General features: G+C 38.0%; 1 protein-coding gene across 1 annotated transcript in view; it reads left to right on the forward strand.

The window, feature by feature from the left end:
- The window catches only part of Ctnna3 (catenin alpha 3), a 1290503-nt gene that overhangs the window by 964715 nt on the left and 316185 nt on the right, over positions 1-9603 (forward strand). The window lies entirely within an intron of this gene.

Here is a 9603-nt window from a genome sequence, read left to right on the forward strand (position 1 = left end):
TGAGAAACCGAAACACTGCTTTCCAAAGTGGTTGCACAAGTTTGCATTCCCACCAGCAATGGATGAGGGAGGGAAATATCTCTTTCAAATTATGTCTTACATCCCAAATGTGAGATGTATTGACTATTTCTGGGATATTCTGTAAAAAGTGACTCTTATTATTAAATACACAATTTATGGTTCCTAATTAGTCATTTTGCTCTTTCAGACAAGCTTTAGGTGTATCCTTGAAGTATGCTTCTATTGTCTTCTTTGCAAAAATATGTCCCATTTAAACTTTTCTACAAAGAGCCTTCCTTTAAATTTATCAAAAGCAGGCCTCACAAAAGGGAATTCAGAGCAATGAATTAAATGAAAAGCCTAATTAGATCAGTTTGATTGGAACCAAAGCTGAAGACTGTGTGCTTTCTCTCTCCCATGGAGAGATTGTCTGTGAAAAATATTTCCAACTCCTCTGTCCTCCACCGTTGACTGATGGAGAAATGTTCATCATTGTTCACCCTTGGGTCATATCTTGGGCTTATCTTTAAAACACTTATCAAATTACATAATTGGAAATGTCATGTTTTGTGTTGTGAAGACTTAGTCACTCACATTTTAGCAAAAGAATATTAATGTGGCCTATTTTTCTTTTTGTTTCATTTTTCTTTTAGTTAGTTCTCAGGGTTTAGCCCGGCTATCTCAAAATAACTTAATGGAGATCCCCTGTGAACTGGATTTTTATTCCCGAGAACCCCTAGTGTTTAGGAAATTTGCCTTAAGTATCCTCATGAATGATGAAGCCTATGCTGTCTTGTCCCAGTCACCAAGAGAGTTCATGGAACATGGTGTCCTGTTTTTGATCATACTTTGTGACTTATTAACAGATTTTCTGGATTTTCTGACCTTCTAAGTTCTTCTTCTCATTAGGATATGTGGTTTCCCTGCTGCAGTTGAGGAATTTGCATCCCCCACCTGCTAGCTCTAGAGAAATGCAGTCTAATGAAGAACTACTTTGCTGATAGAGACACAGCATTCTAGTCTCAGATGCAATTCCTTAGACTTCCCCAATTCTACCCAAACACTGACTTCCTTCACCTGTGGGGAATCCCTTCACCTGTTGGGAGTGCATGGGATTAGTTTGTTGTTGCTGTTTGAGACAGGGTCTCCCCATGCAGTTCTGGCTGCCAGAGAGCTTGATGTGTGGACCAGGCTGGCTCTGAACTCACAGAGATCCTCCTGCCTCTGCCTTCCGATTGCTGGAATTAAAGACATGAGCTACCACTTCTTGCCTGGATTTGTTTTGTTTGATTTGTTTTTGTTTTTTATTTTTTATTACTGACCTGAAAGACTGCAGCATAAAGGCTAGAAGTTATACTCTTAATACCAACTTTAGTTCTTCCCTACGCTTTTAGAGAGAGGCCAACTGCAGGAGTGAACTGGGAGAGTATATTTTCCTGTGGCTATTGGCAGTATCAAAGTCAGGAATCAGCAGGTCCAAAAGCATCTGCTGTTGCAGACCATCAAACACTACCTAGTTTCACTGTCAGCCAGAAATAGAGATAAACACAGAGAAGACACATAAATGACCCTGAACGAGACATCCTGATTGCCCCTGCTGTTGGAAACTGGTATTTATTGGAAATAATAGTTCATTTATTCAGTGACTGATGAGTCCCAGACTGCAGATATAGCCCCCGAGGGTAGAGTCTGTGCCTATCAAGTGCAAATCCCTGGGTTCAGTCTCAGCACCATGTAAACAAGGCATGCTGGTGCACACCTGTAATCTCAACAGCTGGAAGGTGGAGGCTGGAGACCAATAGGGTTAGAAGCCTACAGTAACTTCTAACCCATGCCCATGAGACTCCATAAAAATTAAAACAAAAATAAAAGAAGGGGAGAAGAAAAATGCTTGCCTGGGAGCCCTTCCTTCTTAGAGCCCTGGGGAATTAGACTGTTATATACATACCTAAAAGCAACTGAGACACTGAAAAGGCTATTTGAGGCCACTTGTGAGAAATTCGATTGTGTTTCTTCTCCATACCAATTTAAATCACAGATATAATTGATTAAACTGACTATTAATTTAATAGAATGGACTGTATTTTTAAGCTAGACTCAAACAGTCTGCATTCTGTATGTTGCATTCTTTGCCCAACAATCCCAATAAGCAATTACACAAAAATGCCAAAGGATTTGGTCCAAGGGTCTTGGCTCTCTGCAGTATTTGAAAATTAATATTCTACACTCTAGGTGTGACTGAAAGAAATTTCCTCTGCTCAGTAGAGTGAAGCAATATAATTTTCACCGCAGAGACGGGTGGAGCTTCTTGGTGTCTTCTCCTTTGTTGTTCTTAAACCACTGCCCCTAACCATGTCACTTTTGCCTCCATTTCCTCACACCTTTGGTCTGCTTTGTTTAATTCATTTTGTTCAGATTTATTCAATGTATTTTCTATGACTTATTACCAGAGACACACCCTGCATGATCTCTCTTGATCTTACCTTCCCAGTCATTTGGATGCACTAATGCTGTTTCCATCTTTAGGTCTGGCCCATGTCCTTCCTCTCATTTTAGAATATCCCTACCTCTTTTTGACATGTCAAATTATATTCATCTTTCAAGAAACTGCTTGTAGTCTCAGCTTCTAGAAATCCTTTTATTTGTTCCAGCAACAGTAATTTCTTTCAGTCCAATGCAATATGACTTTTGAAAGGTATGTCTCTAAGTAACCATAGTCCAGACTGCCATATGCTCTCTGCAAACCCCCCAGAAATGATTTTCCTGCCATAGGCACAAGACTAATAGAGATCCCTATTCATTTCTTTGCATTATCTCTTCAAACACTGTGTATCGTATATTATGTTAAAAATAAATTACCAATAAAACCTGATGCTTTTTGAAAACCACAACTCTTAAAAGTTAATGAACTGAAAAGACTCATTTATTCCCTGCTGCCCTTGAACTCACAGTTCTGTCTCCACTTCCCAGATGCTGGGAATTCAAACACAGGACACCACATCTTGTTGGCTACTATGGTTTGTCTAATTCTGTTCTAGCAGTTGGAATGCTATCTCTTGTCTACTGTCATCTATATTCACCTTTTAATACTGACTCAAAGGTTACCACCCTTGCTAAAGTACTCTGAACTCCCTTTCAGTGACAGTTAATTACTCTGCCCCAGAATGTGTTTGTATTTAGTGGAGGTCTATATTCCTTTATCTATGGCAATAACACCCATTTACAAGCAACTTTCTCTTGATAGGCTGGTTCATTCTTAAAGGCAGGCACCTGAGTTAATTTATGTGTTTCTCTCTCTCTAGGGAATTCTCTACATATTTGATTACCAAGTCCTTCTCTCTAGCATTTAAATTTACATTTATTAGAAAATCACATTGTGATGTAGCAAAATATAATTAATAAGATGTCATCTCTATTCAGAAAAACAGAAGCAGTGGGCTCTGCCAAAGGCCAGGGCAGAGGAGAGATTAAAAAAGCCATTCATTACTGTCCAGAGTTAGACATTAACCACTTCCAGAAAGCTCAGGTCAGCCTTTTAAAAGGTTCCTCAGTGAGCTGTTGAACAAGAGATCATGACTTTTATGTATTTAATTACTTACTAGGGCCATCAATGAAACACATCTGTTGAAAGATTTCCCCTGAACTTGATTTCAACAAAACTTCAGCAAAACATTGTGAGTGACAGAAGTCAGGATTTCAAACTCAAAGATCATCATTGCCATCCTTTTTTAACAGCCTGATACAGGCTTCTGAGTAGTCAGCCATAAACACTTCCTGAAAAACTGGAGTACAGAAGAGAACTATATTTCAACGCCCCTCTAGCTAACACACACCATTATGTTCTACTACTGTTGGAAGGTGGCTCTGGGCTAGACCTCTATCTACTGAGAAATCCAGCAATTATGTTTCCTCATAAGAGAATTATAGTAAAATATTTCATGAAATAGCATACTGTGTACATTTTTAATGATGTAGACTGCATCTATCAGAACCTCTTTCCTTTCATTTCATCTTGAAAACCAGATTCAGGAAATTTATAAGATAATTTCCTTCTGTTGTTTCAAAGCATATTTTATGTATTAGTAGCCTTTAGCTGAAAAGAAAATTATTTTTTCTTTATAAGAGGTTTTTATATATAATATAGGAAAGTGCATTTGTATATTTATTGATGTGCACTGGTAAAGTGTTTAATATAATCATCTGTAAAACTAAATTTGAGGCTCAAGGTCACTGAGGTTAACAGAAAAAAACTGACTTAGTGTGTCTGCAGGATTTCTCCATCCTTTGGTGTCAGAAAGACCATTACTTGTTTCCAGTATGTAAGACAGAGTGAGTTTCTCTTGCTGCTAAATGGTTGGCAACAAAACCAGAACTTAATTGTCAAGGTCCATAGCCTTTCCTTCCTCAAATGCCTTCCCTGTCACTATGAAAAGTGCAGTCCTGAAGGTTGCTCAATAGTTAACAAAATTATATCACCAAGTTTCCTGATGAGAGTGATATTAGTAAATGAAAAGAAAACAAAACCAATAAAAACTGAAAATTTTTTATTGCATATACTTGTGTGTGTATGGGGGAGTCGTCTAGGGGTGTTGATGTACCTTAGTGCATGTCTGGAGGTCAAAGGACAACGTGGCTCTTCCCTTCCAGTGTGTGAGATCCTGGTATGTAGCCCCAGCTCTTTGGGTTTATTGGTAAGCCCTGTAACCCCTGGACTATCTCAACTTGCTAGCAGTGAGCATTTACTAAAAGGGTGAATAGCATATGTAGCTTTTTCCAAAGTGGGGGAGGCTGTATTCATGCTGCCAGACTTCATAGAGAGGAAAGCACATGGCGTGAGAGGTGATGGCTGCAAAGAGAAAGGTTTATCAGTATGCCAGGGATTGGAAGGGTCAACATCATTGCTGAGCTTCGTTAACAGGTGAAAATATTTTACTCAGTAAAGTCCATATTAAAGTCATGAGTTGGTGAATTAAAGATGATTTACCTACCATGTCAAGAACTATAGACGTGGTTGATATCTCCAGGAGGCCAGTAGAGCATGTGGACATTTTTGGATGGAGCAGGGAAGGCATCTAAATGGTAGCTATGTAGTACTAGGTGCATTGCTAAGAGTGGAACAAGCACACATCACTAAGGTATTTTTAACTGAGCTAGGGAAGATAGAAATAACCACAAAAAGAAAAAGAAATTTTTCTGGGAACCTTTCCTATCATATTCAATACTAATATCTGTTGACATACATTCTTACTTCAAACTAAAATATTTGGGCTGGGTTGATGGCTCAGAGGTAAGAGCACTTGCTGACTACCTGAGTTTAGATCCAAGCATTCACACAGGATGGCTCACAGTTGTCTGCAAATCCAGCCCCAGGAGATCCAGCACCCTCTTCTGGCCTCTGAGCGCACTGTATTCACAACTATACAAATCGGCACACAGCACAGTCACGTACACATGACTAAAAACAATGGAAGTAAATCTTTAAAGTTAATTAAATTTGGAGATTGGATAGATGACTTCGCTATCAGGAGAACTTTCCTGTCTTGCAGTGGAATTAGAATCAGTTTCTAGCACCCATATGATAACTAACTAACAAACATCTGTAACTTCAACTCAAGAGGTACCAATGCCATTTAATGGCGTCTGTGGGCAGTATACACACATGATACACAGATACTCATGCAGGAAAACAGCCATACATATAGAATAAAAATAAATAAATAATCAAATGTTCTAGTTCATGCAAATCTACAGCTTCTGTTTTCAACAATTCCGGTAGAAAGTGTTACAATTTCACAATCCTAATGCTAGCAGGGGATTTCTTCTCCTAAAATGTATTAGTGACCCAGTGGTATACTGAGAGATGCCATTCATTCTGCTGATCACCCACTGTTTAATTTTACTGTCTGCCAAAATCTGTAGCAGTTAAAGTTAAGTGAACAATTTATGTTTTAAAATTTCTCTGCTTATATAGAGGCTTTTAAAGATACCATTTATTATAAACACTACAGGCAGTATTTTTAAAATAGTCCAGCTATTCTAAAGTCTAGTTTTATTCTTGTTTTTTTTTTTATCGATCTAGGCAAGGTTATGCACTTATCTTTACCACCTGTCTCAAAATTTCGGCGTAGCCTGCAAGAAGAATTAAGAGTATTAATTTTGAAAATAAACCCCCTTTGAATGCCGAACAGTGAATTGAAATACTGTTCCCTTCCTTCCATCTCTTTTTTTCTGATTTATTCTTTCTTCTATTACCAGTTGCTGCTATTGTAAACCTGTAAATATTTCAGTTTTGTTGTTATTTTTATATTTAGCATCTCTTAACAGGTAAAGTTAAGAAAATTTGAATCTAGACATAAAATTTGTTAGTTTGTTTTTGTTTCCTTTCCTGTTTAATAGAAGTAAAGCTGGGCGTGGTAGCATACACCTTTAATTCCAACACTTGGGAAATCTCAAAAGGTGGATCTCTGTGAGTCTATGGCTAGCCTGGTCTACATAATGAATTTTATGATAGTCAGGGATACTTACAAAACCTCTATCTTCAAATATAATAAATAAATGGAACACAAAACAACAAAAAAGTCAATGAGGCAGACTAACTATACATCGATTCCCTATCCTTGTCTAATATCTTTTGAAAATAACATTTAAAATAAACCCGTAAATCCAAGTGCAAGGGTAGAGAATCAGGAGAGAAATCCCATCCACAAGAAAAGGTCAGAGAGTCTCAGCTCTTACACCACCCATTCAATCTTGTGTCTTCTTTTCTGTGTTTAACTCATTTCTGCAACCCATGTCTCACTGAACATGTGACCTTCCACTCGAAGCAAGGTCAATGACCAGGGGCTACAAACTTAAAATAAAACTAACTTTCTCTCTCTCCCTCTCCCTCTCCGTCTTCCCTCTCTCTCCTAGAAACTATTGATTGGCAACAGCTCTTCAGGTCCACATTCTGGAGTCTTGGAAACCTAGTCAAAGTCTCAGCATGTTCCATGACTATTCTCTTCCCATTCTTCATAGATTCTATTCTTTAACTGCTCTCCCATGACCGAAAGGGCAAACAGACTCCCACAATCCTTTTATTCCATTACTTAATCCCATTGAGAAGGCTCTAACTTTTAAATGTTTTAATGCAATTACATTGGTAATTGGATTTCAAATTAGAAACTGAGTTGGCTAAGACAGACTGACCATAACACAGGTATTATAACTCAGAATCACTGGGATGTATTATCTTTTTAGAGGGATATCCAACTTCTGATACCATAGTGGCTAAATTTTTATTTCATTATGAATAATAGGTATTAATCTCAATAATGAGTGGACAAATCTTTTCATCAGTATTTCCTAGTCATTTGTGATCTCTCCACAGAGTACATGTCACTACTCTCTAGCCTTCAAAACTCTGTATTTCCACTCAGTGTATCAGCTCATTATTAGTTAGAATAGCAATTTATGGTTTTTCATAATCTCTGAGGCTTAGTAATCAAATCTGGAAACAACTTAACTGTGTTCATATAATTGAGAGTCTCTCATGAGGTTTCTAGAATGTTATTGTCTGTAGTAGTCAATCAATCTCTACCTGAGAAATGTGGACATCTCTAAGCTAATCCTCCTAGATGTTATCAGAGAGCTCCGGTTCCTTGTTATTCAGAGACCCCCAGGTACAGCCTCTGTAGTATCACAACACGATGTTCTGACTTTCTCAGAATGAGTGATTAAAATGAAATCAAAGAATGAGGGTCAAAGAAAATGACTGAGATGAAATCTTCGAGAGTGTTATACTCTTTGTTATTCAACATTTGAGAAAGGAGTGGCTAGAGTCAAAGATGACTTAAAGAAGGGCATCACACAGAGCATGTCTATCAGGAGACAGAGAGAGGCCATCATATAGAGTGACTGTCCACCACACCTTCCTAATGGGTTATGTTCGGTGTGGTCCCATGTTACTGAGTGGATAATTGTTCCTGAGTGAATGACAGTTAACCCATCCTCTACTCTGTCCTAACATCTAAAATTGCAAGTAGCACCAAAGATTTGACATGACACAGACATTCTATGCACATACATTAAATGGATAAAAAGATACTAAAATACCCAGTGATCCTCAATACATTTCATTGAGTGGCAATGGGGGATACTATGGAAAAAGAATTCTTGTCCACTTGGTGTTCTCTATGGGTCATTCAGACTGAATAGATTAATAACCACACAGACATAGGGACCATTCACACATTACTCCCAATATTGTGTTTTGTTCCATGGTCATGTAGAAAGCATCAAATAATGAATCAAGAAAACCAAAGGTTTAGACACGGGTCTGTCATTAAATAATTGTGAAACATCCCTTAACCTGCAGGGACTTCACATTCTCCCAAATCCTGAAATGATCAATAAGAGGGAAGTTCTACCCTGTCTGTGACATCACTTTTATTCTCTTTCAACCATTCTTCTCTGAGCCGTCTGTCCACATTCTAAACATCACAGTGAAAGATCAGCTACCTCCAAAGAATGTAGCTATTCAGCAACAAAACAAGAAAATCTCCAAACTTGAACAAGAATGTATTGCTGTTTTTGTGTTTCTGTAGGTCTGACAAAGCAAAGCATTGTTCCTCTTGGAGAACCGGGTTGTGTTGTGCACATTTTAAATGTTTGTTGTGGTTACAACTACTCCAAGGTCACAAATTGTTTTCAAAACACAAAACTAGTAAAACAATGATTCAGGGTTTTCAAAAAGAATGAAAAACACACCAAGAATTAGTAACTGAGTTTTCTTTGTTTTAGGGGCAAATAGTATTTGTGGAGCTTACTATTAAAGGGGAAAGTGAAATTGCAGTTCCAATAAGAGTCTATAATTCGACTGTAAGCAATTTATTTAACCAGTGTCTACTATCAAACAATGTTTGTTGTAGGAAGTCTTAAAGCCAGTGGTTTCACGCCCATTGGGGCGTGGCCTCTTATACTATATAAGCTGATACAAAGCTCTCGGCTGGCCTCTTTTCCAGCCACTCTTTCTGGTTGCTAGATTTGGTTTCTGATCTTTATTCAAACAGAGGATCCTGATTTGTGAGTTTACTCCTAAATAAATAACCATCTAATTCTCAATTCTGAGCTAGTGTGGGATTTCTTTTAAGCATCCTTCTACAAATGGCAATAAAATGTATCTCTTGGTGGGTTTGTAATAGTTTCTATGGAAGCCTGTGAATATTCCCCTTGACATTGTGCCACATAGTTTTGCACGTGTAAATATCATCTATTACCTTATTGTTGAAGTGTCATTAGATAGGAATATAGTCACACTGCTAGCTGTATTCGCATGCTATTCCCCTGGCTTTGGTAGAGAGATACCAAGGGACTATAATGAGGCTGACCTGACTGTGGTAAGCAGATAGCCGTGGATTCTCATGTCGATAACCTGTCTGTGACAGAGGGATGCCAGTGTGATTAATAAAGCAAATGATTTTCACTTTTTCATGATCCAGTATCTTAGTTCTAACAACTATAACACAGAAATACCATAGACTGCTGTGACAAGAGCCACCAAAAATATATATTTTTCAGTTTGGATGTTGAAAGTTTAAGGTCAGCCGGGCGATGGTGGCGCAC

The sequence above is a fragment of the Microtus ochrogaster genome, linkage group LG2, assembly GCF_000317375.1.
Source record: "Microtus ochrogaster isolate Prairie Vole_2 linkage group LG2, MicOch1.0, whole genome shotgun sequence".
Lineage (NCBI taxonomy): Eukaryota > Metazoa > Chordata > Mammalia > Rodentia > Cricetidae > Microtus > Microtus ochrogaster.